Source organism: Protopterus annectens, chromosome 1.part0 (genome assembly GCF_019279795.1).
Source record: "Protopterus annectens isolate FY-2018-M chromosome 1.part0, PAN1.0, whole genome shotgun sequence".
Classification (NCBI taxonomy): domain Eukaryota; kingdom Metazoa; phylum Chordata; order Ceratodontiformes; family Protopteridae; genus Protopterus; species Protopterus annectens.
Window position 1 is genome coordinate 145,760,952 of NC_056725.1, and position 27,912 is coordinate 145,788,863.

Below are 27,912 nucleotides of genomic sequence, written 5' to 3' on the forward strand. Positions count from 1 at the left end.
AAACCACTGATTTCGTATTACAACTTATCTTGTGTTTTATAGTATATTTCTTGTCTCTAATGGTAAACGAACCCCCAACCTTCAAAAGTCTGCACCAATTGCAAGCCCCACAAATACCTGTCCCAGTTTGTCTAGATAAAGGGTGTGAAGGTTCCACCGTCTGTAAAAGTTCTTTTAAGTTACTTCCCCTCTTAAACACAAAAGAGGGATGTGTTCCCAATATATTTAATAAAAAAGCACTATTTTGAATAAAGTGCCAGTTCTTCTTGACAATAGAACAAATGTATCCAACATGTTTATTATGTGTGATAATCAAGCTGTTCTTAAAGTCCCGGCTAGGCAAATGATGGAGGGACAAGGAACCAACAAGTTCATGTCGATTAGAGTGAGGTTCTAAAGGGGAAGAACCAAGTGAGGGCACAGTAATAATAACAATGTCCTGTTTACTATTTTGAAGAAGGGGTTGATAAAACCCATTGTCTCTTTTTAAGGAGACTTCTTCAATTAAGCTGTCTATTAAGTCAATTGGATATCCCCTATTAAGAAACATATCTTTCAAGATAGAACACTCATGTTCAAAAGCCACAGCTGTGCTGCACATTCGTACAGCTCTAACCAACTGCCCTTTAACAGTCGACCTCTTTTGTTTCCGGGGTGGTTACTGGAAAAGTGTAAGAAAGCATTACAATAAGTTGGCTTCCTAAAAATACTAGACTGAAATATAAAATAGTGCTTTTTTATTAAATTTATTTTTATATATTTTATATATTTATTTATTTTTATCTTTTTTATTAAATATATTGGGAACACACCCCTCTTTTGTGTTTAAGAGGGGAAGTAACTTAAAAGAACTTTTACAGACGGTGGAACCTTCACACCCTTTATCTAGACAAACTGGGACAGGTATTTGTGGGGCTTGCCATTGGTGCAGACTTTTGAAGGTTGGGGGTTCGTTTACCATTAGAGACAAGAAATATACTATAAAACACAAGATAAGTTGTAATACGAAATCAGTGGTTTACGTTGCCTTTTGTGACTGTTGCCCAGCATTTTATGTTGGTAAGACGTAGATTACGGGACCATATTTACCAACATAATTATGCTATAAAATAAAAAGGCGACAACGCCTTCAAACATATTTTAAATCATGCTGGGCACAGTTTCACTTCATGGGCATCGATCTCAAAGTGGGTATTAGGGGGCCCCCAGTCCCTATTACTTGAAACAAGAGAACTAGAGTGGCAAATTTTATTGGATGCCTTCTCCGTCCCTGGGTTGAACGAGGCTTGTAATATTTCTGCAATTTTAAAATATAGAAGTTATCTTAGGTAGTAAATGTGTGAATTAACTACACAATATTCTACTTTTTTAAGAGTAGCTTTTGTAATTAAATTAATATTCCATTTATGCCTAATATGGAATTATTGTTTTTATATTGTAGGTTCCAATAAATAACCTCACTTTATTATCTGATTCTACAATTTATGAATGTATTGTATTGCTGTTAGAGTGTGCTACTGATAGTTTTAATTTAGGTTTTTAATTTAACTTCTATTTTTAACTATTTCTGAATTACTACATAATCATATAATAACAGTTTATGAATTGCTGTGTAGATTTTGGTTATGCATATATGTCTTAAATATTTTTTAAAATAAATAATCAATTACTTTGTTTAATGTTGCCAAGGAAATGACATCACGTCGCTTGGCTTGAGGTTTTAAATTTGTGCCCATTTGGCGCTCTTTTGTTATGTCTGATGAAGCTTCTGCGCTAGCAGAGGCGAAAACGTTATCTAAATAAAGTGCGTTTACGTTGACTTTTATATTTTGACTCTGCTAGGTGTTCCTTAACTCGTCTACGCTTTTTTGTTTAATCAGTTGTTCGTTTTCTTGTGTTATATTAACACTGTAGTACTGTATAGTGTAGTGGTTCAGTACTTTCACTGTGGTGGTCAGTATCCTGGGCTTTAGTCCTATCACTGCTTTACATTTCCATAGTGTGCACAACAGCCTGGTTAGGGTCCAGTTGTTCACATCTGCACAAAGGCAGTGCCTCTACGGACCCTGGTAATTACTGCCCCATAAGCTTAACAAGTCTAGTCTGCAAAGCTATGGAGAGGATCATAATTGAGCTCATAAACAAAGATATAGGGGACATGCAGACATTGTACCTGTCCCAGTTTGGCATGGTCAAGGGCAGATCATGCCTTTTGTACTTGGTTGACATCTTCAAAACGGTCACTTAGGCCATTGTTGAGGGAAAGGCAGTCCATACAGCCTACCTTGGCCTTGCAAACACTTTCAACACAATACCCCACTCAGGTATTGTAGAAAACCCTACCAACTGAAATGTAAACCCATATGTCACAAGATGGGTTACAAACTGGCTTAAGGACGGGACCCACAGGGTTACAGTTGCTGGCACTATGTTAGACTCCAGGCTGGTCACAAGTGGTGTCACACAGAGCTCAGTCCTTGGCCCCCTATTGTTTGTCATGTACTTCTCAGAAGTACAGGCCAACATGGGAGGACTTTGGCTGACATGCAGATGACTGCACACTGGACGCCATAGTGGACAGTGCATCAGACACGGATATCCTTCAGAAGGGACTCACAGAAACTGATAGCAGGTGCCAGAGCCATGGCCTGAAGTCAAAGTGCACAACATGTGTAGACATACCCTTCGGGAAAAGCAAGGTAACCCCAAGCTACCATATAGGTGGCAATCCTCTAAGCACAGAGGAGGTTATCATGGACCTGGGGACACAGGTTGACAGTCGCCATTCTTCTGACACTCACGTTGCTAAAGTGGCTAGAAAGACCTTCTACATTGCCCACCTGATCAGGAAGGGATTCACATCCAGATCTAGTGGGTCATTGTTCCCCTGTACTCTTCACTTATCAGACCGGTGATCGAGTACAATGCCCTATTCTGGATGTATCTCACCCAACATCTGCAGCAATTGGAGAGACCCTGAATGTCCCCCAACAAAAGGATCAAGGAACCCCAACATCTGTCATATGCTGCCAGATTGAAGACACTCCCGCTCTATTCAGTCACATACTATCTGCTTAGAGGTGACATGTGCCCGACATGCAAGGCCATGTCCAAACAGGAATTAATGGACATGCTCCACCTCAGAATCGGCAGATCCACCTGAACCACTAGTGCAAGTGACTTACACCTTAGCATGGATGTACGTTGGACATGTTGGAGGGATGGAGTTATCACTCGGAGACTCCCTATGCTGTGGAATACAATCCCAGTCCATGTGAGGCAGAGCACCTTACTTGCTCTGTTCAAGAGGTATCTTGACCTGTGGATGGGAGGTCATACATTTACCCCGGGGATCGTCACTGTGTCACTGCTGGAGAGAGGCATGACAAAATAATGGGCACAGTACTGTTTCCATATAAGGGGTGGTGTACGCCAACAAACTCTGGGCTAGGCTTATACCTGCCTTAGGGAAGATAGCCTAGTATGAACCTATGTACCTATGAACCTATCGGACCATGTTGCATTATGTTCAGATGTGAACTACTTACAACAGCCTCATCCAACATCAGTAGTGTATTCCACAACATGGGTGTACATTGGCAAACACTACCGATGTGCCCTAGGCCATTTCTAATGCTAGTCGGAGAATGTGTTTGTCCGTCAACACATTGTAAGTGTAGTTTGCCATGACATATGTCTTGTTTAGTATACTGTGCCTCTGTCTACCTGTGACATAACATTGATACCCAGGGTAAACCTACCATCTCCCATCCACTCATTAGGATTCCTGTTGAGGGGAATCAACAAGTGACTCTATGGATAACCTGTACTGGTAGTTTACTCATGCGTGGGGGTGGCTTCTGTGTTATGGATAATGCAGTACAGCCTGTCCTATGTATGTCAGTGCTGGGGTTCAGGTCCCTCATGTGCATAGCTCCCTGCCATTCAGATTGTACAAGGTGCAGCATGTGCATTGATTCCAGCTTGGACATGGCTTTCTACATCAGGCACAGCTTGCGTCTGGGTGGACAGCATGGCAGTGTGTGGAGCTGCACTCTGTTTAATCAGACTACACATTACATTTGTTCCAGCTCTTTCATACTCCTGGTGAGGTACTGTTGTGGACTTTACAGTTGTTGGATGTGTCTGCTGAGGTACACCCCACAGGGGCTGTTGTGGTCATTTCTAATGCTGATGAAAGATAACTGCAGAACCACAATGACCTCCCCTTAGCTAGATGTCAGAAAGCATGGACCATGCAATCACAAATAAAAACAGGACCCTCTCCACAAAGGGAAAGCGGCCTGTCTGGTGGACCCCAGCCATAAACAAACTGTATAACAGATGAGGGATACTAATGAAAGACAGAGCTACATCTCCAAAAGGGAAGACAGCTGTGATCAGCACTAGTAGAAAGCTACATTATCTCATAAAGACATGCAAGGTCAACTTGGGGACATAAATCACCAACGACAATGAAGGTAACCACACTGCTTTCTTCAGTTATGTCAGACACCTGGTTGGGAACCCTCAGATATGCTCAGAGTTGGTACACAACAACATATATTCCAGTGACCTGACAGATATTGGCAACATTCGGGCGGACAGCTTCAGTCGCGATTTACCCCCTCCCTCACCCCCCAAAGAAGATAGTTATCACAGCTGTATGTAACCTCACTGTCATCTTGGATGTCCATGTGAGAGCCGCACTCAGCAAAGACAAGTACACAGCATCAATGGGACCTGGTGGTATCCCCGGTTGCATGCTATGTGAACTCCAGAAGGAGCTGGACCCTTATATACAAATGCTATTTAACCTTAGCCTTGCTACAGGATATGTACCTGAACACTGGCGTACGGCAACAGTGGTCCCACTCCACAAAGGAGATGCCTCCACAGACCATGGCAACTACCACCACACGAGCTTAACCAGCCTTGTCTGCAAAGCTATGGGAAGAGTCATTATGGAGCTCTTACACAGAGACATTGTTGACTTACAGACCCTTGATCCCACCCAGTTCAGCTTTGTACAGGGCAGATCCTGCCTTTTGCACCTAGTTGACTACTATGAAACTGTCAGTAGGGCCATTGATGAGGGCTACGCAGTCCACACAGCCTACCTGCACTTGGCTAAGGCCTGTGACACAATACCCCACTCAGGCATCATAGACAAGCTCAACAGCTGACATATAACACCATATGTCACAGGATAGGTTGCAAAATGGCTAAGAAACAGGAACCCATAAAGTCAACATTGCAGGTGCCTTGTCAGATTTGAAGCCAGTCACAGGTGGTGTCCCACAAGGATGTGTCCTGGGACCCCTATTAATTGGTATTTACTTTTCAGATGTGAAAGCAAACATAGGAGGGTTGTGGCTGACAAAGTTTGCAGATGACTGCAACCTAAGCACCATAGTGAATACATCAGCCGGCACACACATCCTACAGAATGCCGTCACAAAGACTGATAGCTGGTGCCAGACTCATGGCCTGAAACTGAATGCAACTGATGTGTAGTCATCCCCTTTGGGAGGAACAAAGTACCCACAGATCAATACATAGACAGCAACCCACTGAGCACAGAAAACAAATCAGACACCTGGGGACACATGTAGATAGTGACATCTCGTTTGACACCCATGTTGCTAAAGTGGTTAGAAAGACTTTCTATCTTGCCCACCTTATCATGGAGGGTTTTCCATCCAGATCATAGGAGGTCATTGTACCACTATACTTCTCCCTTATCAGGCCCATGATTGAATACAAAGCCCCATTTGGTATGTACCTCACCCAGCACTTGCAACAGCTGGAGAGACCCCAAAAGTACCTTACCATGAAGATCAGGGGTCTACAACACATGTCATATGCTTCCAGAATAGAAGAAATCCAGCTTTATTCAGTGTCATACCGCATACTTACAGGTGACCTATGCCTGACATACAAGACCATGTCCAATCAGGATTTGGTGGACATGCTCCACTGCAAGCAATCCAAATCCACCAGAACCATGAGAGCTGAAGATTTGAACCTCAGCACATACATGTATAGGACATGCTGGAGGGACAGAGTCATAACTCAGAGGCATCTCACACTCTAGCAGAGTATCCCAGTTCATGTTAGACAGAGTCCCTCACTGACTCTCTTCAAGAGACATCTGGACAACTGCATATGAGATAGAGGCACAGACTAGACAGAGGCACAGTCATGTTATTCAATTACGTAAGGGGGTCATAATGTGTCTCTACTAAGTCAGAGGCACAATATTCGGAATCTATTCTGTACACTTATTACCACTATAAGGGGTGGCAATAGCCATATCACTATGGCTAGGCTTACACATGCACTAGGGCAGATAGCCTAATAGTAAACTATGATACTATGAAACTATGGTGTATGTGTAGGTATTGTCAGTCAAGCACTATGATGTGGTTTGGGGGGCTTGATATCTCCCTGTATTCCAACATTGTTTTGTCTATTCCTTCTAGCATGTCTAGGGATCAGTTGCTAGTGTCCTCTCCTGCTCAGCTGGTGAACCTGGGAATATTGAGGCAATGTTACAATTGCCTCATGTACACTGACAACCCTCTCCTTCTCCCATAAAACACACATACATGTGAGAGATGCAACTATATAGCCAAAGTGGAGGCTGAGCTCTCTCAACATAGGACTAGCAAGACCAGAGAGAAGGTGAAGGTAACCACACACATCTCAAACCCAGTCTCACATAGCACTATCACAACTTAAAATCATACACATAGACACACAAAGACATACTCGGAGGCTCTGATCAGAATTCTACCAAAACAGCAGCGGCCACCACAGCAGACACCCACACAGCTGCCTCCACAGGGCACAGCACATGCAACACATAGACCACAGAGTCAGTGTGCCAAACAGTCACCGCCCTTAAGGCCAAACACAATGCCAGACACACTTGTCATAGGTGACTCCATAGTCAGACACACTGACGTCCCGCTCACCAGATCGAGTGGAGGAGGTCACAGTAAGCTGCCTATCGGGCACTGGAATCCACCACATAATGCAAGCACTCAGGTCACTCAACTGCAAGTACAAGCCTGACTCAGTCATTATCCATGCTGGTGTGAACGACTTGAGATGTACCTCCCTGGACTACATGGAAAGAGACATAGAGGATCTCTGATTATGTAGGCCAGGCAGGTATGACCCTGACCTTGAGCAGTATCCTACCTTCACCAAGTATGATGCCACATAAACAGAGACAAGATGATCAGCTGTAATAATTTGCTTAAACTATGGTGTCATTCAGAGGGGGTCCAATGTCTGTCTGCCTGGGATGACATGCTGGACAGGCCACGCTGATTTGCAAGGGACGGCTTGCACCTGTCACCCCTGGGCTTCCGGATTTTGGCTGAGGCTCTTGCCACCCCCATTATGCCTTTTTTATGCAAGAATCAGATTCTACACCTACCACCCTAGAACACAGAAAAGGAAAAACACTAAGGGTAATGCTGCTCAATGCCAGAAGTCTCAACCTCAAGCTGCACACACTCGATGCCCTTCTCAGTATGTAGAACATTGATGTCTGTGCTGTGCCTGGAACCTGGTTCACGGCTTCTGACAGCACCCTGGCACTATCGGGTGTTACCTCATATCATGCATTCCGGCACCAAAATCCGGACAACACCAAGAAAGGAGGGTGGGTGTCCATATTCATCAAGGACACCCTCACCTCAAGGTTGGTGGCAACACACGATGCATCGGAGACCATCCAGGTGCAAGTAACCGTGGGCAAGACTGCTCTGCAGTTTGTAGCATGTTACATGCCACCCTCTCAAACTCAGGTACCTCACACAGCTGTCCTGAAAACACTGGAGGGGATAAATGTATCTCCGAACACCATCATACTGGGTGATTCCAACTATCCAAATATAGACAGGGATCACTACTTAAGCCCCAACACTCTAACCTAAAGGTTCCAAGAGTTCATACACTCAAATGCCATGGAACAACTAGTCACCATCACCACAAGTGGAGACAACATACTAGAACTCATCATCACGAGCATGGGGTCACACTGTTCAACACCAGAAGTATACCCATCATTGGTGAGATCAGATCATGAACTAATCTCAGTGGGAGTCCACATCCCACCCCCACCCCAGATAGAAAAACAAACAGTGAAAACCTTCTCAAAAGCCGACTTCACATTTCTAAAGACTGGTGTGGTCTCTTTCAAGGACCCCAAGCCAGCGGACACCATTACCCAAGCCGCTGTATCACTTACAAATGCCTTCTACCAGCACCTCCAGGACTGCATGGATCAGGCAATCCCAAACAAAACAAAGACTCTTTGTACCACAGGCAAGCATCCAGTCTGGTGGACCCCAGTCATAAACAAGCTCTACAACAAAAGGAAGGAGCTACTACAAGATAGAGCGAAATCCGTAGAAGGGAAGACACCCCTGCTCATTATGAGTAAAACACTGGGTTCCCCCATACAATCATCCAAGGCAAGTTTTGAGAGTAAACCCGCTCAGGACTCAAGGGACAATCATGAGGCCTTTTTTACCTATGTTTGACACCTGGGAGGGAACTCCCAGATATGCTCAGAATTAGTTCGGAGTGATGTAAATATCACTGAACCTACAGACATTGCCAACATACTGGCTGACAGGTTCAGTGCGGATTTCTCCCCCCCTCCCCCCCAACTGGAGGGGTATCTATACCAGAGGATTGCAGCCCCCCAAACATCTCAAATGCTGGGGTGAGATCTGCTCTATCCAAGGCGAAAAACACTTTATCCATGGGACCAGATGGTGTCCCCGGTTGTGTGCTCCATGAACTCTATGAGGAATTAAACCCGCAGTTAGGGCAGCTGTTTAATCTTAGCCTCACCTCAGGATATGTGCCCATGGAGTGGCATACAGCAATGGTGGACCCACTTCACAAAGGAGGTGCCTCCACCAACCCCAGAAACTACCATCCCATCAGCTTGACAAGCCTGGTCTGCTAAGCTATGGAGAGGATCATAATGGGAATAATAAATGAAGACATAGGGGACTTGCAGACGTTGGATCCAATCCAGTTTGGCTTTGTCAAGGGCAGATCATGCCTTTTAAACTTGGTTGACTTTTTCAAGACAGTCACCCAGGCCATTGACGTGGGCAAGGCAGTCCACACAGCCTACCTTGACCTGGCAAAGGCTTTCGACACAATACCCCACTCGGGTATCATTGAAAACATCACCAGCTTAAATGTGAACCCATACATCACAGGATGGGTTGCAAACTGGCTAAGTGACAGAACACACAGGGTCAAAGTTGCTGTTGCCATGTCACACTCCAAAACTGTCACAAGTGGTGTCCCACTAGGCTCAGTCCTGGGCCCACTTTTGTTCAGCATCTACTTTTCAGAAGTACAAGCAAACACAGGAGGATTATGGCTGACAAAGTTTGAAGATGACTGCAAACTGGGGACCATAGTTGGAAACCCATCTGACACAGACATCCTTCAGAAGGGTCTCATAGACACGGATAACTGGTGCCAGAGCCATGGCCTTACATTAAACGCTAAACAATGCATAGTCATACACTTCGGGAACAACAGGGTTACCCCTAGTTCCCATCTAGGTGGCAATCCTCTAAGCACAGAAGAGGTTATCAGGGACCTGGGCACCCGGGTTGACAGTAATATTTCATTTGACACTCACGTTGCCAGAGTAGGCCTGGGGCAGTTCCTGCTATTAGGACAGTGGTCTGCAGCAAGCTATATAGTAGTAGTCAGTTTTAGCCATTGGTATTTGACCATGGGTAATCCATGTTGCTTCTTGTTGTGGTACCAACATGGGTGTGTGGTTAGCCATGCCATTTATTGCTAGTCACCCTCATTTTGTAGCTTGTTCCATGTTTTTGCACATATACATCACTGTATGAGGTGTGACCTGGTAGTGTCAGGGTGCTGATGTGGGCTTTGACCCTGTTTTCTATTACAGCACTGATATCTACATTCTCTATACTGTGTGCGTTTACACTGCACGCATTTATACTTCTGGCATTGGGTAGCATTACATCTAGGTTCCTATCCCTTGTGGTACCTATGAGGTAGGTTTGTGTTTTTGTGGTTTATGATTGGTGAGGGTGGATGTTAGTCGGGTCCTCAGGTGTGCATATGGTACATGGTATTACATTACTTAACACATGGCATTCATGCCTCAGGTGGTGCTGCAGGGCTGCCTTTGTCGGATGCACATACTACACTCCCTGTACATGTTTGGAAGCAGGTTGTGTCATGTTAGGCATCCCTGTTACTATATGAGTGAGTCAGAGCGGGTATCAGTCCCAGTGTTCCTACTGACCAAGTGTATGTGCTATCGTTGCCTCTTTGCCAAGGCCAGGGCATACTGGGCATGCCTCCTTCTGCCTACTGGGACAAGGTCAGGTTGTTCCTCCTCCGAGTCACCCTCTGCCTGTGGTGGCCTTGGCAATGGTGGGGGATGTTAGGCCCAGCCCTGTGCTGGTCCTGCTGCAGCTGTTTCCGCAGGATCATATTATGTAGCATAGCACATATCATGACCATTTGGGTACATGTAGTTGGTGTGTACTGCAAGGCTCCACCAGATGTGTCCATACACCGGAACCGTGACTTGAGTAGCCCAAACACGCTCTATGACATTACGTGTTTGTGCGTGTGCCTCATTATGGCGTTCCTGTTCAGGTGTGTGTGCATTTCTGATGGGTGTCATCAGCCACGGCTCAAGTGCATAACCTGCATCCCCCACTAGGTGTCCGTGTGGGAAGTCCCCACTGGCAAATGATTGGTACAGCTGCGTCAGATGCCAGATGTGGGAATCGTGGTAGCTCCCAGGGCAGCCAGCACACGCATCCATTATTATGCCCTGGGCATCACACATGACCTGGCAGTTGATGGAGGGGTATCCCTTGCGGTTAATGTAGGCTCTACCCCGCTCACCAGCTGGTGCTTTGATGCGTACGTGCGTGCAGTCTATTGCACCCAGAACCTCAGGGTATCCTGCTATTTGCTGGAAGAGACGCATATTGCTGGCCACAACCTCACGGTCATTGGGGGCATATATATGATCACCGACATGTGCTGACATGGCATCCAGGAACTGGTGCAGTACCCTGGAGGCTGATGCCTGTGATATCCCCATCATATCATCAGTTGGTCTCTGGAAGGTACCTGTTGCTAGTATTCTTAGGCCAACACATACCTTGGTTTCCACTGGGATGGGTTCCCCTCTGTTGGTTCTGTGTGTGAGATGTGGCCTGCATGGCTCAACAATCTGCTGCAGAAGGTCTCTGTCCACTCTGTAGTGCTCTACTATCTCCAGCTCATGTAACCCATGGTAGGTGACCCTGGGCCTGTATACTCTTCTCCTTCTCCTCACTCTGGGTTGTCTGACAGCATCCGCATTGTCACCACCCTCAGCAATTCGCCTTTGCCTGATTATAACAGCTATGGCAGCCCCTAGCATTTCTGCTCTGAGTTCAGCTTTTTCAGTTTTCAATTCTGATAGCTTACTTTCTTGCAGTATCTCTTGTGAGAAACACCCTGCACTGCTCTTTGCAGTGTTTTAAGTGCTGGGTTGGGCTTCTAGTCTGCCTGCATAATTGCCTGCTTCCAATTGTTTCCATCAATTAACTCCAGCAGTATCCTCTGGCAGTTTCCGTGTATTTTGGTTGTTTCTTGTTTCCTCTCTGTTTCCTCAGGGGGAGCAATGTGCACACCAGCTTAAGCACGCTCACAGTTACTTAAATGCGCGCACACGACCTTACACTGTGTTAAACGCGCGCACACATCCTTACACGGTGTGAACTAGGCTGATTCATGTTAAAACGTGCGCACACTGCCTTCCACATGTGCACACCCATGCAAACCGTTGTAAACGGTTTGCAACACACTCCCACATGTTGAACCTGCCTTACGCGCTGCAGCCGCATGCACGTATATCAAGAAACTTTGAGTGTAGGGATAGCGTAAACCTTCAATTTCTTGACTTTCCTTGTGTTCTGTTGGGACACACCTCCCTCCCTGATGTCTGTCTGTCATCTGTCACCTTACATTGCCCTCCAATCTGGTACATTTGTTTCTATCCTTCCCCCCCGTGATGTCACCTACCTCTTACTCTGTTCCTCCCCCTTCTCTAACTCTTACACTACTCAGAAAGTGCTCATTACCTATATGGCAGTGTGATTCAGTATTGTAACCCTCATTTACATAGGATTGCCTAGTAATGCTTAGTTACATGTCTTACACGGAGCTTCCCCCCCTTGACAACCATATTGTTTTTGGTCTGCAAGTCCCTCCATTGACATTCCATGTAATACATAAATCCCACAATTGTGGGCTTATAAGCTTCGGTTTTCAGTTTTAGGTAGCGCACCCGTTTGCTGGGTGTGCAGTTACACATCATAATCCCGAAAAGAAAAGTTATATAACATATTTTTGCAACACTTTTTCATGCCAATGGCCACATATTTGGCCATTGGCATGCTTAATGACACATATGCACCCTTTATTTGGGGCTGACATAGCTCCATTTTAGATTTTGCAGAAATGTACTCAGTTGTCAGCTGAGTACATTTCTGCAGCTAACACGTCCGTTACACGGACTGGTTTCAGCTTCGTGGATCGCTCAAATACCTCATTTGCATATCTTTGAACTGCAAATGAGGTACTGAGCATTTCCACGCCCATTCCGTGTAAGAGACGTGTTAGCTGTCTCTTACACGGAGGTTTGGGCTGTACCTGAATCGGGAGGCTTACACGGAGGCTTACACTACTCTTGAACTCCGTGTAAGCCTTCCTGAATCTGGCCCCCAGTGTCTGTCTGCCTGGGATGACATGATTGACAGACCACGATGCTTTGCCAGAGATGGCCTGCACCTGTAGCCCCTGAGATTCCAGATACTGGCTAAGGCTCTTGTCACCCCTATAGTATCTTTTTTAGGCAAGGTTCAAATGACAAACTCGCCAACGTAGCAGGTATAAACAAGGAAATTTTGAGGGTAATGCTACTCAATGCTAGAAGTCTAAACCTCAAAATGCACTTACTTGAGGCACTTCTTAAAATGGAGAACATCGACATCTGTGCAGTGATGGAGACCTGGTTCAAGGCTCCAGAGAGCATGGTCCATTAATAGGCTATAACTCCTACCACACCTTTTGGCCACCTAACCTGGAGCAAAACACTACAGGAGGAGGCATGTCCATATTCATTAAGGCTAGTTGCTCAATATAATGCATCCAAAATTATCCAAGTGAAACTAACACTGGGCAAGACTGCAATCCAGGTTGCAGCTTGTTACAGATCCCCCGTCATGCCCCAGGATGCCCACTCCATGTTTCTTGATATACTGGGTAATATTAAGGTACAGCACAATACCCGAGTGATGGGCAATTTCAACTACCCACCATCAACTGGGAAAACTACTCATGTACTAACTCATTTGCTCAACGTTTTCTGGAATTCATAAATTCCAATGCCCTGGATCAGCTTGTCTATACCCCCACCAGGGGCAACAATATCCTGGACCTGGTCATTACTAATATGGGCAACTGATGTTTTATGCCAGATGTCAACTCCTCACAGGTCCGATCCGACCACAAGTTAATCAGCCTAGACATCACTATCCAGCCCCCCCCCCCCATTAAGGAAACCACTGTAAAAAACTTCTACAAAGCAAACTTCATGCTTCTTAAGACAGAAGTGGCAAGCTTCAGGACACCCATACAGATGGAAAATAGAGGTACAGTTGCTGAATCCTGTACAAATGCACTGCATAAGCACATGCACGAGTGCATGGATCGTGCTATCACTAAACAGAACCAAGACACTATCCTCCAAAAAAAGGAAGCCAATCTGGTGGTCCCCTGACATAAACAAACTCTACAACAGAAGGAAGAAGCTGTTGCAAAAAAGAGTAAAATCCCTGATTGCAGGAACTCCCTGGTCAGCCTCAGTAAGAAGCTGAGATCCCTCATAAAATCTTCCAAAGCTAGTTACAAAAATAAAATTGCCACTGATTCTAAAGACAACCACAAAGCATTCTACAGCTATGTCAAGAATCTCAATGGCGACACTCAGTTCTGCTCTAAGTTACAGCATAATGGCACTAGATATACAGAATCAACTGATATTGCCAACATCCTGGCAGATAGGTTTAGTGCAAACTTCACCTTCCCCACACCCACAAAGGGCCCATCACTATACCGGAAGAATGCAAAGCCCTTGTAATCACAGCTGCACAAGTAAAGACCCCACTGTCCAAAGCCAAGAACGCAGCATCCATGGGAACTGACAACATCCCTGGCTGTGTTCTGCACAAACTACAGAATGAACTGGAACTCCACCTACGTACCATGTTCACTCATAGCCACACTTCAGGCTTTGTGTCTACTGAATGGCACACAGCAATGGTTATCCCACTCCAAAAAGGGGATGTCACCATGGACCCTGGGAACTACCACCCCATTAGCCTGATGAGCCTGGTCTGCAAGGAGCTTATGAACAAGGACATAGGTAACCTCCAAACTCTGGACCCCTCTCAGTTTGGGTTTTTAAAAGGTAGGTCATGTCTCTTAAACCTGATTGACTTTTTGAAGCAGTCACCAGAGCCATGGATGAGGGTAAGGTGGAGCACACAGCCTATCTTGACCTCACCAAGGCTTTCAACACCATCCCTCACTCTGGAATTGTAGATAAACTCACTAGACTGGGCATAAATTCCTATGTCACAAGATGGGTGGCCAACTGGCTCACTGAAAGAACCCACACAGTGAAAGTATTCAACTCCAAATCCAACTTCAAACCAGTGACAAGTGGACTATAACAGGGCTCAGTGCTGGGTCCTCTCCTGCTTGACATCTACTTCTCAGAAGTCCAGGCTAATACAGCAGGTCTTTGACTAACGAAGTTCAGAGATGACTGCAAACTAGGTGCCATAATAGAATCGCCTAATGATGTGGACATTTTACAAAGGGGCCTCACTGAGACTGATGCTTGGTCTCAATGTCATAGCCTCAAGCTCAATGCCAAGAAGTGCATTGTCATCCCCTTTGAGAAAAACACGGTGCCCATGAACTACCACATAGGTGGTAGCCTACTAAACACTGAAAGTGTGATAAGAGACCTTGGAACACAGCTGGACAGTAGTCTCTCCTTTGATAATCACATTGCTACAGTAGTCAGGAAATCCTTCTATGTGGTACACCTCATCACAAAGGGGTTCACCTCCAGAAAAAAAGAGGTCATTGTTCCTCTTTACTCATCCCTCATCAGACCCATTATAGAGTACAATGCCCCATTTGGCATGTACCTCACAACACATCTACAACAACTAGAAAGGCCACAAAAATACCTCACTAAGAGGATTACTGGCCTCAAGCAGATGCGATACACAGACTGTCTCAAAAAACTCCAGCTCTACTCCGTCGCTTATCACCTACTCAGAAGCAACCTCTGCCTAACATGCAAAGCCATGTCAAACCCAGATCTGTTGGACATACTACACTTAAAGAAACCCCAATCCCTCTGAGCAACATGCTCCAGGGACCTAAACCTTGCCACCACAATAAACAGAACATGCTGGAGGGATAGATTCCTGTCCCAGAGACTTCCCATGCTCTGGAACAGACTACACATTCATGTCAAGCAAAGCTCCTCATTAGCCCTCTTTAAGAAAAATCTCAACAGTTGGATGGAAAATAGGAAATTCACCCCAGGGATCACTTCTGTGGCTCTGCTAGACAGCGGCACAGGAAAATAACTTACTTGGGTGGCAAAAGCCAGGGAACTTTTTCAGCTAGGCTTACATAGGTCCCAGGGCTGATAGCCTAGTACCTACCTGTGAATCTATGAATTGAAACCTTCTACTCTAGCTGCTGACCTCCTTCCCAATGATTACCTGAAGCTGACAGCTGATGTCATTACCTACCCAGTCTCCCTACTAATAAATCAATCTGTCTCTGAGGAATAGATCTCCAAACTCTGGAAGATAGCCCATATAATTCCCCTACATAAAGGTGGTACACAAATACTCTTATCAAAGTATAGAACAATCTCTATACTCTCTCCTTTGCAAAAATCCTTGAGAAATGTATACACTTACAAATTCTTCCCTATCACCATAACAATAACCTACTCTCTGATAGACAACATGGCTTCAGACCCAAGCAAGGAACTGCATCTGCCCTAATTAATTTCACAGACATAGTCAACCAATCAAGAAACAATTTCCTCTTTGTTTCTTCATTTTTCCTAGATATGTCAAAAGCATTTGACACTGTCTCACACCAAAAACCTTTATACTAACTAGCCACATTAAACTTCTCATATTCTACCCTATCATGGTTTCATAGCTATCTGTCAGATAGACAGCAAGCTGTGAAATGGCTTGACAATATATTCACATTCTTACCAGCCTCAGTAGGTGTACCACAAGGTTCCATACTTGGCCCTCTTCTCTTTACAATCTTTACAAATGATCTCAATTCAGTCACCACATCATCTAACATTATACAATATGCAGATGATTCCACACTCATCGGCTCAGTCTCCTCAATCCCTGAACTCTTGAAAAAAAAAAAACACAAAAAGCATTTACCAGTGTTGAACACTACCTTTCCACCAGTCAGCTAATACTTAACCCCAACAAGACCAAATTACTGTTTTTTACCAACAGTAAAATATTTCAACCCCCCCAGACCATTTGCCATTTACTCTACAAATAACACCAAAATAGAGCCAGTAGACCATGTCAAACTCATAGGTGTCAACATTGATAAATCTCAGTTATGACATGCACATATCCCAAACAATCAAAAAGGTTCACATAAAACTCAGGGCACTCTATAGAGCCAAACCTTTCCTCACCCAAGTCTAAAATAGCCATTTCCCAAAGCCACTTGTTATCCAGTCTGTTATATGCCTCCCCAATTTTTATAAACTTGAAAGTTGCTACAATAAAATAGCCAGGTTTGCCCCCAACCTCCTAAACAGAACACATCACTGATCCACCCTCCACAAATTAGACTGATTGGAACTCCCAAACCTATTGTACATAAACCAACTCACAATTTGCCATTCCATCATCTACCTACCTAATAAATGTCCAGCCATTAGTAACCTAGTAAAACCCTACACTTCCAATCGAACCCTCGCTCATCTGATAAACTTCTTCTAGATGTCCCTAAAACCAACAATAGCTATGGGGATGGCTTATTCTCAAAGCATATCTCCAAAAATTGGAACTCGATTCCCAAGTGCATTCTTTGTACAGCCAATCCCTCCAAATTCAAAACCCTTCTCAAGTCCTACTTTACCAATAACTGGCTATGCTACTGCTCAACACCTCGCTGACCCCTCAGTAATTTTTGTTTTAGCACTCCTTACCCTATACTATTCATTTTATATGATTTCTTATTCTTAAATTAACCCCTCCCTGCATCCTAAATCCAGCTTAATATTTCTATATTCTTAGTTTTCTATTTGTTTATTTTTTGATGGGGCAGTCCTCCTCACCCATAAGTAGAAGGTTTTTTAATATATCATTTCTTATGTGTTTCAGTCATAAAGCTGCAATTATAACGTGCAACTTGTATCACTTGCCATCCTTACTGATTATATCTACTAGTGTTTGCTTACTCTATTTTTTCCCATTTTTTTCATTTCTATCAGTATCACTCTTGTTCCTTTTTTCTCTTCTATGAAATTTTCATTACTGTTTTTACTTTGCTACCTTGTCTTTTATTTCTATGTTTATAGTATTTATTTATGAAATGTGTTGATATTATATCACTGTTTACCATGCAACCTGTTTTTCTTAAATGTTATTGCTTACATTTCTTATTATATGTAACTTGAGGCTCCCCCCCTCCCAGGTGTCTGCTGAAAACAGGCCTTTTTTGGTTCAGTTGGACAATCCTGGTAAACAAATGTAAAATAAATAAACATGCATTATTTTGTAGACTAGTGTTGATTTGAAATACCATGAAAATATTATAATGAATAATTCATATTGATAATGCAATATCACAAAGCAATAGTAAGCTGTTGTCATATCTTTGGAAAACTCTCAGATGAACAGTTCTTCCTTTGATACCTTGGTCTAGCTTGTATGTTTAAAAAGACATAATACTTTGCTTGACCACAACAGCATTAACACATTTTGGAAAATAAAATACGTTTCTTCTTAAACCTTCAATATAAAATCAGCATTACCAGACAGACATTTAATATTAATACATTGCATAGTCAGTCATCTAATAGAGACTGTTTATGATTTACTGCAAATCATGTGAGGTATGTTTTCACCACCAGATTTTAGAGAAAACTTCTCAGGATCTGAGTGATTCCCTGACTTAGAGGACTTCAGTGAACAAGTTGATTAATTAACCTGTTGCTACGCTGGACTGAATTAATTAAGGAACAGTTATCTATTGTGTCCCTTTTTTCAGCCTGCAGATAGTACTGATCTCATATTGGAGAAATTTAGTTTAATTTAATTTTCAAACCACTGACCATCAAAATCTAGTGAATGTGTTTCTTAGTCTAAGCTTGGATGAAGCAAGCGTCAGAGAAAAATTATAAAAGTATGCTGTTAGCTGCAGATATACACGAGTGAAAAACATTGTGCCAAGTACAGAACCCTGTAATAATTTTAATTATTTCTCTGTGTACCAAAAAAAATGTAGTTTGTCTTTTGATCATCTTGGTCCCATTACTAAGATAACTACATAAAAACCACACAGTAACATGAAAGTTCATGTAGTATACCAGTTGGAGCAGTATAGATGACTGACTGTATCATTATGCATTTCACAAGTGTCTAAAAAAGCAACCATGATACTTCAAGTGTACATTTTTTAAAGAACATGAACAGCTAGCTGACAAAGGATGCATCCACCCAATGTTCAGGCCAGAAGTAATGATGTGTGTCCATGACACAATTTAGACAGATGACTGTTTGACATTATACCTCCTTCTCTAAGCTTGTAGCCAAAGTGAAGAGAAAAGAGAATGGCTCATACTTATTTTCCTCTGATATCCTACTTTCTTCTTATACCAGTATTACCAATGATTCTTTCCAAAGCTAGAAGAACTTTACCTCCACCAAGGTACTGCACGAATTAGCAGGATAGAGGTGCACCTGTATAGGAACCATTTAGTCTCAGAGCTTTGACAGGGGCACATGTTTCTTCCCTTACCAGATTGTACACCTTGCAGGTTTTCAGTTAGTGAAGACTATGGTTAGAGAGTATTTAAATAGACTGTAGAATGTAGAGTAAGTTTGGGTAAAGACTTGATTCTGGGCTTGCATTGTATTTACCTGACATAGTAATGAACAACCAACTATATTCAATAGCTGTTTGCAGTGGGTTCATACCAGAATGCTCTCCACATAGCAAGTCTAGAAAAGTGACTGGTTTGGATCAACTTATCACTGTCTCTAGAAGAAATGCAGATAGGGCAGTGAGATGGTTTATAGTCCTAGAAGGATTCAGTTTCCTCTTCTAATGCTAGGTTTAGATCTTTGCTGGGACTCCATAAGATGTTCTCGAGAGGTTGTTCCTTAGTCATACACATACATAGTCTGTGTCCTATCTCACTGGCACAAGAGAATTTTAACCTGAAGATGCAGCTGTTAAGTCTTTTGCCCTTTTAACTTCTACAGACACAGTTCCTGACAGTACTTAAATACCTCCAAAACCTTTGATATAACAAAACAAATACAGTGTCTACCAAGTCATGGTTTGGAGTGATCCAGCTACTGGTAGAGAGCAATATAATCAGAAATGGTCACTAGGAGTGGCCATTCACCTGACACAGCACGTCTAAGAATGTGAATTACCGAATATGCTTTTCTACATGGGGTAAGTAGGGGGACAATTATGGAAGGCAGCTGGCAAAGCACCTACTGCTTTCAAATGGGTGGGGAGTTGAGGACTCCCTTCTATTTGAACTGACATACTTCAAAGCTCTTGAAATATTTAAAGACTTGCAACTTTTTCCATAGTAAAGGCATCTTTTGTAACTGCTTCAGGTAATTCTACTAAGCTGGTTGTAATATCCTGTGCATTCATATATTCTGCTATATTGTGCCATGTGTGCAGACTAAAACTTTAGTTCCTGCGTTGTTCATCAGATGATTTTACCCAAACCACAGTAATCCTGTTCTTCTATTAAAGCTGATTTGTGCATTTTTTTCTTACTGCTTCTGTCTGGCATGGAATTTGGATTACTTATCAAAGATGTTGAACCAATAAATGTATTAAATGTTGTGACTAAGATGAAATCATTTTTGTTGTGGTGAATTAGATTAAGCTTTTGTGATTACAAAAATTATAACATTTGCAAGTAACTTGAAGGAAGTGAAAAAAGGGTAACATATGAACCAGGATTACCAATGATTCATTCCAAAGTAATAAAAACCTTACCTACACTGAGGTCCTGGATGAAGATTTGGAAGGAATACTATGAAACATTGGAACTTTTTTTTGCTGTCAGTTTGAGTAAAGGTGAATACAAATAAAGATCTAGTTTGGTTAGCGTGGTTGAACATGAAACCTAGAGACTATTGAAAAACCTACTTAGTCCTAAGGATCCCAAGAGAAAGAACTTAAAGCAGCTCACAGGCCTGTTAAAAAAATCATTTAACCTTTAACATAGTGAACAAGTTCGAAGACAGAAGTCCATGTCTTGAAAAAGAACAATTATTAAGTCTGTGATTGTACATTATGTGGTTGAGATAAAAAAATAATGGCCCAATAATTTAATTATGAAGAGACATTTCAACAAATATTAAGGGATAAAAGAGTGTATGTGCAATAAATAAATTAACACTGGAAAAGGCATTAAAATTACTCGTGCAGCAGAAACAGCAAATAAGAAGTGTAGTAGATTTACTAATAAGTCAGAATGCTATGGCATGTGATAGTACTCTGCAATATAACAGTAAAGGATGCGTACTGAAGAGAAAAGAAGGAAGCAAGGTGAAGGGCTGCAACAGGTGCCTTGGGAAGCATAGCTTGCATGCTGACTGCAGATTCAAGCTAGAAGAACATCATATGTGAGGTGATGCTGGGCAGATAGTAAGACCTTCCAAAAATAAGAAATGAAGACATTTTCAGAAACTCTAGCCTGAGAGGACTGAGAATAGCTTTTATCTGCATTGTTGATAAAATTGCTGTTGAAAGGCACAAGCATAGAATAAAATTTCCTTTGCATAGCTCTCAAGTTTATAATATGCAGACACCAACTTATTCATTATAAAAATAAAGCTAGAAGAAAAGTTTGTAAACTGTGAGCTTTATGCTGGGATCAGCAGCTATATAATGTAGGAATTGAAATTCAAAGATTTTCAAAATGTGTACAGGAAATCCTACAATGCTGAGAAATGTTGATAATGAAAGTTATTTGTAATGAACAAAAGCATACATTAGACAATAGTTAAATGCATTGGTCCAAATTTGCTGTGTAGAAGCAGAATTAAAATATTCAGTCAGCATATGGAGAAATAAAGCTTATAATTTCTGACCAACAGACTGCAGAAAGAAAATATCATTGCATGAAGTTGTATTGAAGGAATAGGTAAGTTATGGTTGTCAACATCTACTATTCATGTTATGGAAAATACTAGGTCTGTGTTTGTTTTGTTCAGACATATTCTTAGCATTCATATTCTGTGAATGTTAAGGGAAATATAAATAAACAAGTAGTTGAAAAAAGTCATAAATTCTGCCTAATATTCAAAATGATCTATTTGACACCATTCCCCATTATGGTATTATAGACAAGCTCACCAGCCTGAACATAAAACTCTATGTCTCAAGATGGGTTGCCAACTGGCTCACAGAAAGAACCCACATGGTGAGAGTTGCAGGAGCTAGGTTTGACTCTAAACCGGTTACAAGTGGCATTCCCCAGGGCTCAGTCCTAGGAAACCTACTGTTCAGCATATACTTCTCAGACAAGCACAGGAGGACTATGGCTGACCAAGTTCACAGACGACTGCAAACTAGGGGCTATAATTGACTCTCTGGCTGACACAGACATCCTCCAAAAGGGTCTCACTGAGACGGATACCTGGTGTCAAAATCATGGCTTCAAGCTAAATGCCAAAAAGTGCATAGTCATCTCCTTTGGAAAAAAACAAAGTACCCACAAACTACCACATAGGTGGTAGTCCCCTAAATACAGAAGACGTAATAAGGGATATGGGGACCCAAGTAGATAGTAATCTCTCCTTTGACAATCACATTGCCAAAGTGGTTAGAAAATCCTTCTGTGTGGCCCACCTAATCACAAAAGGGTTTGCATCCAGATTAAAAGAGGTCATTGTGCCCCTCTACTCATCACTCATCAGACCCATCATAGAGGACAATGCCCCATTTGGGATGCACCTTACAAGACACCTGCAGCAGCTGGAAAGACCACAGAAGTATCTCGTCAAGAGGATCACTGGCCTCAAACAGATGCCCTATGCAGCTCGACTGAAGAAACTCCAGCTGTACTCGATTGCATACCACCTACTCAGAGGTGATCTCTGCCTGATATGCAAGGCCATGTCCAACCCAGAATGGATGGACATGCTCCACCTAAAGAAAACCATATCCCTTCAAGCCACATGCTCCAGGGATCTAAACCTCACCACAACAATAAATAGGACATGCTGGAGGGATAGATTCTTGTTTCAGAGACTTCCCATGCTTTGGAACAAGATTCCAATCTACATTAGGCAGAGCTCCTCACTAACACTCTTCAAGAGAAACCTTGACGAGTGGATGGGAAACAGGAAGTGTACCCCGGAGATCACTTCAGTGGCTGTGCTGGACAGAGGCACAGGGAACTAATGTAAAGGGACGGCGAAAGTCAACGCATTCTGGCTAAGCTTATAAATGCTTTCGGCCAGATAGCCTAGTACCTACCTATGAACCTATGTAGCAGTTATACCATTAGGCTTCACAGAGATTATAAATTAACATTTCATTAAGTAGCTTGTTTAGAATAGTGTTTCATGCACTGAATGAAGACATTTTGCATCACAGGCGGGGAACCAGAAATGTTCAAATTTACAAATGAGCCAGGCTTATCAAAATAGTTTGGGATAATTTTACTATTATACCTGTACATTTAACTCCTTGAAGCAAACACCCTCAACTTCTAATGTGCAAAGCTAGTCACATGACTAAATAAGTGTTTGGAAGTACTGAATGTAAAAAAAAAAAAAAAAGCAGTTACCTGTAGCTGCACAAATTCACTAATAGAAACAAATGATGCACCCCAACGATGGGGACACACGTCTTTACATTATCATTTTTATTCTAAGAGAAAAACCTTTTACTAAAAAGTGAAATAAAAGTGTTCCACTCTTCCTCCCAGCTTCCATAATATGAGCATACCCATTAAGTACTACTGTACAGTCCTCCATGTATCATTATGACACATAGATAGAAAAGAACCCTGTGGAAATGGCATACAGCAGTCTTGCTCACAAAAGCAAAAAAGAAACAACAAAAAAGCAATTTCATTATCATATAATTAAAGGTAGACCTTTTCAATGACAATCCTAAGAGATACTTCATCATAAATTATTACAAATGAATGTTTTAGTGCAACCATTTAACTTTTGGAGTATCATATACATCACTATGTAATAGAGGACTACAGAACATTTGTAACTTATTGAATCAAAAGTAATAACCATGGCATTGAATCAAAAGTAATAACCATGGCATTATTTATTTATTTTATTATTTTATTTAAGTTTGATGACCGGGAAGTCCACTGGGCCAAGAAGAGCCTGTTTTCAGTGGAGCCCGGGGAGAAAAGCTCCACAATAATTGCAAGTTACATTTCACATGTTACAAAAGGACATAGTTCATACAGCTAATTAAACATTTACAGATAAGCTCCATGATATTTGCAATCAGCTTGTCACAATGTTACAAAAATGAAAATACATAATTCAATACAGAAATTTCAACAGGTACGGCGGTAGCGTTTTTACCTCAAAGCAAGAGGTTCTCCCGTTCGATTCACGGCATGGCTTGGGAGTGCCTTCTGTGTGGAGTCTGCATGTCCTCCCCATGGTTGGGTAGCGTTCGAAAGACCTGCGTGCATAAATGGGAGTGCCTTTGTTGAAGGTTGGTGTCGAGCTGGCACCTCAGCGTTTTGTAAAATTCTACTGGCAATCATTAGCGGACCGGAGTTCCACTGTGGTGACTCCTTACCGGGAAAAAGCCGAAAGACAAACAACGACAACATAAATTGAATATTTTTGTTATAAACTCAATTGTAGGTTTAACATTTCAAAACATATAGCTACTAGCCATTAGTAGGTTAGGAAATATTCTGCATGGAAAGGGTAATAGTATATTTGAGACTGGAGAGTACAGCACAATAGATATTAAAGAGACAATTAGTTTTTAGTAGGGGAGGGATTGTTTTGGGTGGGATGAAGTAATAGTAGAGTAGTTGGATGAGTCAGTGCAAGGTGGAATGAAGGAGGCAAGGGCATTCCCATTTGGAAGAAAGATGAGAGAGTAACTGAGATTTGAAATTTGCATGGTTATGTAGGTTGAGTAGATGTGTGGGGAGAGAGTTCCACTGTTTAGATAAGTAATAGGACAGCATTAGTTCCATTTCATACAAACTGTACTGCATTGAAAGCATATTCTTACTTATTTGTTATAATAAGTTTTAACAGTTCTGCCACTGCTAAAACACATACATGTATGATGGGTTTCCACTATGATGGTCAAAGATCAAACCCTAGGTGATCAGTCACCAAACTCAACTGCCTGAAAAAATGCTAAAAACACTGATTTTATTTTATTTTATTTCAGGGGAGCAAGCCCCCATGCACAACCTGATTGGGAGCAAGTCCTCACATGCACTCCAAACTTATATATACCAGCTGGATAGTTGCTCCAACTTGAAGAAGGGAGAAATCAGCAAATAGGACATGTCTGCAAGCACATTTCACCAACAATGATTTTGTATGGAGTCAAGCCAGACATTTAGGAAGTAAGTACTGGGCAGTTGATGCTCAACCAGTCAGAATTCATCTACTAGTATGATAACCACATGAAGGATATTGAAAAAGACCAGGAAATGGAAGCTCAAATGCAGACACTATTCTACAGTCTGCTGATATGCTTTAGAGGTGAATTCACTATACATTCATATATATATATATATATATATATATATATATATATATGTATGTATATATGTAATTTATTTATTTGCCTGTTGTTTCACTGTTTGGTTGGTTGCAGGGTCACAGCCTTCATTCAAACAGACATTTTTCAGGTCAGCCTAGTTATTACAAATCAATTATATTGAGAAACGGGTAGCATCCAAATGGGACTTTTTCAGTTCAGTCCAGTGATTACAAACTAAAAGAGGGAAATAGAATTCAAATATTAATACTAAAAAAAAAAAAAAATTACTATAAAGTTCTAAACAAATGCAAAGTAAATGCAGAAAACGATGCATCGATAGAGCAAAGTGCTCCTGCTAAGGAAATTAGTTACATCCTGTTTTTACAAGGTGAGAAGTTCCTCTACTCATTGTTTGCTTCGATCAAAAAATTACACTTGTTTCTCTTCATGGTCACAGGACATGAAAAATGGTTTGAAAATATATTGTTAGTAGTATATGTTTCATTATGAATGAATCATTCATAGTTACTTTTATTATCTGATGACATTAAATTCAACTACACAATGAACTTTCTATTATAAATACTAGTGTCTTTATTTTTGTTCTGGGAGGTCCACGTACATTTTCTAGGTGTCCCGCAATATTGCATCACAAAGATTTTCAGCATTGCTGAATTCTGAGAATTGCATATTTGAGTCTTAACATTTCTGACATACAATGCAAAGTTTTGCAGTTACAGGACAGCAACACATATTCTTCAGGTATACGTCTTTGATGTTCAACTCAACAAGATCTCAACTCACTAAATTCAACTTGTTAGGAACTTAACCTAATGAAAAATGTTAAAGTAACTATTGTTGTAGGGGAGAAAGCTCCCATGTACCATTCACATAGTGGGCAAGCAACCCACAACTGAATATATACATACAAACTCCACAGTGATAAACATACTAAAAAATGAGAAATTCCAGATTAAAAGGAATCATTTCCAGTGCACATGGAAAAGAACACCTAGGGAGTTCAGTTTAGCATCAAGGAAGTGCTTTGACTATGAAGTACTGCATTCATATAATTTAACTGAGAGCCAATCCAGACTCCCAGGTCACAGAAGTAGTTTGTGATGTCTATAGGTTCCTTGTTGAGAGAGAGACAGGAATGGTACTATGGAATGCCTTTATTGTGCCAATAACATTATGATCTTTCTTTTGTGTGTATGTATTTAACAATAGGTTCAGATTTTTTTGCCAGTTGAGAGAGGACATAAATCATTTCCCAAGTGTTTTTTTATTTTATTTTATTTATCACAAGCATAAAGAAATTTAGGTAGATGTGGAAGGTCAGGGGGAGCTTGTTGATAAAGATAGAGATAAGCAGTGAATATACAATGGCTCCTTGGGCACTCCTTTAAAGTAATGACTTTTTGAGAGGTTTGGGAATCTATTTTAATTAAATAGTTTATTTGGGCTTTGTAATAACCGAACAAACTGAGGGCTTTAACACTAATTCAAATTGAGGAGGATGAACTGAGAAGGAAAATGCAGCCTCTTAGGTCAAAGCTCTCAGGTGGGACATAATATTGCCATTGTGTGGCTTCCTTTGTCCATATTTTGGAGAGTATCATCAGTGGGATATATAAGACAGTCAGAATTCTTCTGTTTGAACAAAAGTAATGTTGATGACATGATATATTATATATAATTGTCTAGATATGAGTAGATTGTTTATTCAAACAGCTTATATAGTATAAAAAAGATGGAGACCAATATGAAATCATTAGCTGAAGCTGGAATAGGATTTTTTTTATAGAAGACATATTACTGTATGTTTCCTTATAATAAGCATGTTGCTATTACAAACGTAGAGGGTAACAAAAAAGGAGAAGTGTTTAAAATGTTTTGTACAACACTTTTCCATTTAAAGTGGAATCCATCTTGTTTTAAAATGGATCTTAACAGCATAGACATGTCTTGCTTTTTTTGCACTGTCTTGGCATTTCCTAGTGCCAATGTCGAGAAAAGAAACTTATGCCTCCTAATAAAGGAAAGGTTAGATAAGGGGTCTGCAGATTCTCAGTAAGCAATACAAAACAAAGATGTTTTAGTTGGTCAGTGGCCATAGCATGATGCATAACAAAATGTTTGCTCAGAGCTTTTACAGTATAAAGATGACTGCAGTTTCTTTGTTCAGGGAGACAAAACCTTAGTTGCTTGGCTTCCCACATATATGTGCTCTTTTAAAATAAAGAAATACTTTTACTCTTCTGAACTGTGTTAAATTCATTTATTTTGTAGCCCAGCAGTTGGTGCTGTAAGACTTGCTTTCAAGCCATCTGGGATTACTACTGATGAAATCACCTTTTGGACCCATCACTGACAGTTCTCTGTCTGGTGTCGTTCTATTGTGGAGGTTTTCAGCTGTTCTTTTTTTTCACCTCCAACAGAGATTGAAACCTCTGTAGGTAAGTCTTTTTGTTTAATTGATTTTTAACATGATTTATTGCATGAGTGTGGGCTTCATTGTACGAGTGAGGGTTTTATCATATTAGAGAGGGTATTTTTCCATTTTACTGATTTTACAGTGGGTGTGAATGTGGGAGTATTGAAATGCCTGGAGTGTGGGACTCCAGCCAAATGTATTGCTCATAAATATGGAAGAGACAGCTGTAATTAATTTGGGAAAGGGTCTAAGCTCACCAAAAATGCCAAAAATTAGCTTTTGGTAAGGCCGTTTTAGAAAATCTT

General features: G+C 41.6%; 1 long non-coding RNA gene across 1 annotated transcript in view; it reads left to right on the forward strand.

Annotated features, from left to right (window-relative positions):
- Positions 1-27,912, forward strand: part of LOC122801249 — a 519,501-nt gene that overhangs the window by 331,002 nt on the left and 160,587 nt on the right. The window contains exons 2-3 of the long non-coding RNA XR_006364679.1: positions 24,850-25,030; positions 27,463-27,629. This is a non-coding gene — a long non-coding RNA (uncharacterized LOC122801249). The remainder of the gene's footprint in view (positions 1-24,849; positions 25,031-27,462; positions 27,630-27,912) is intronic.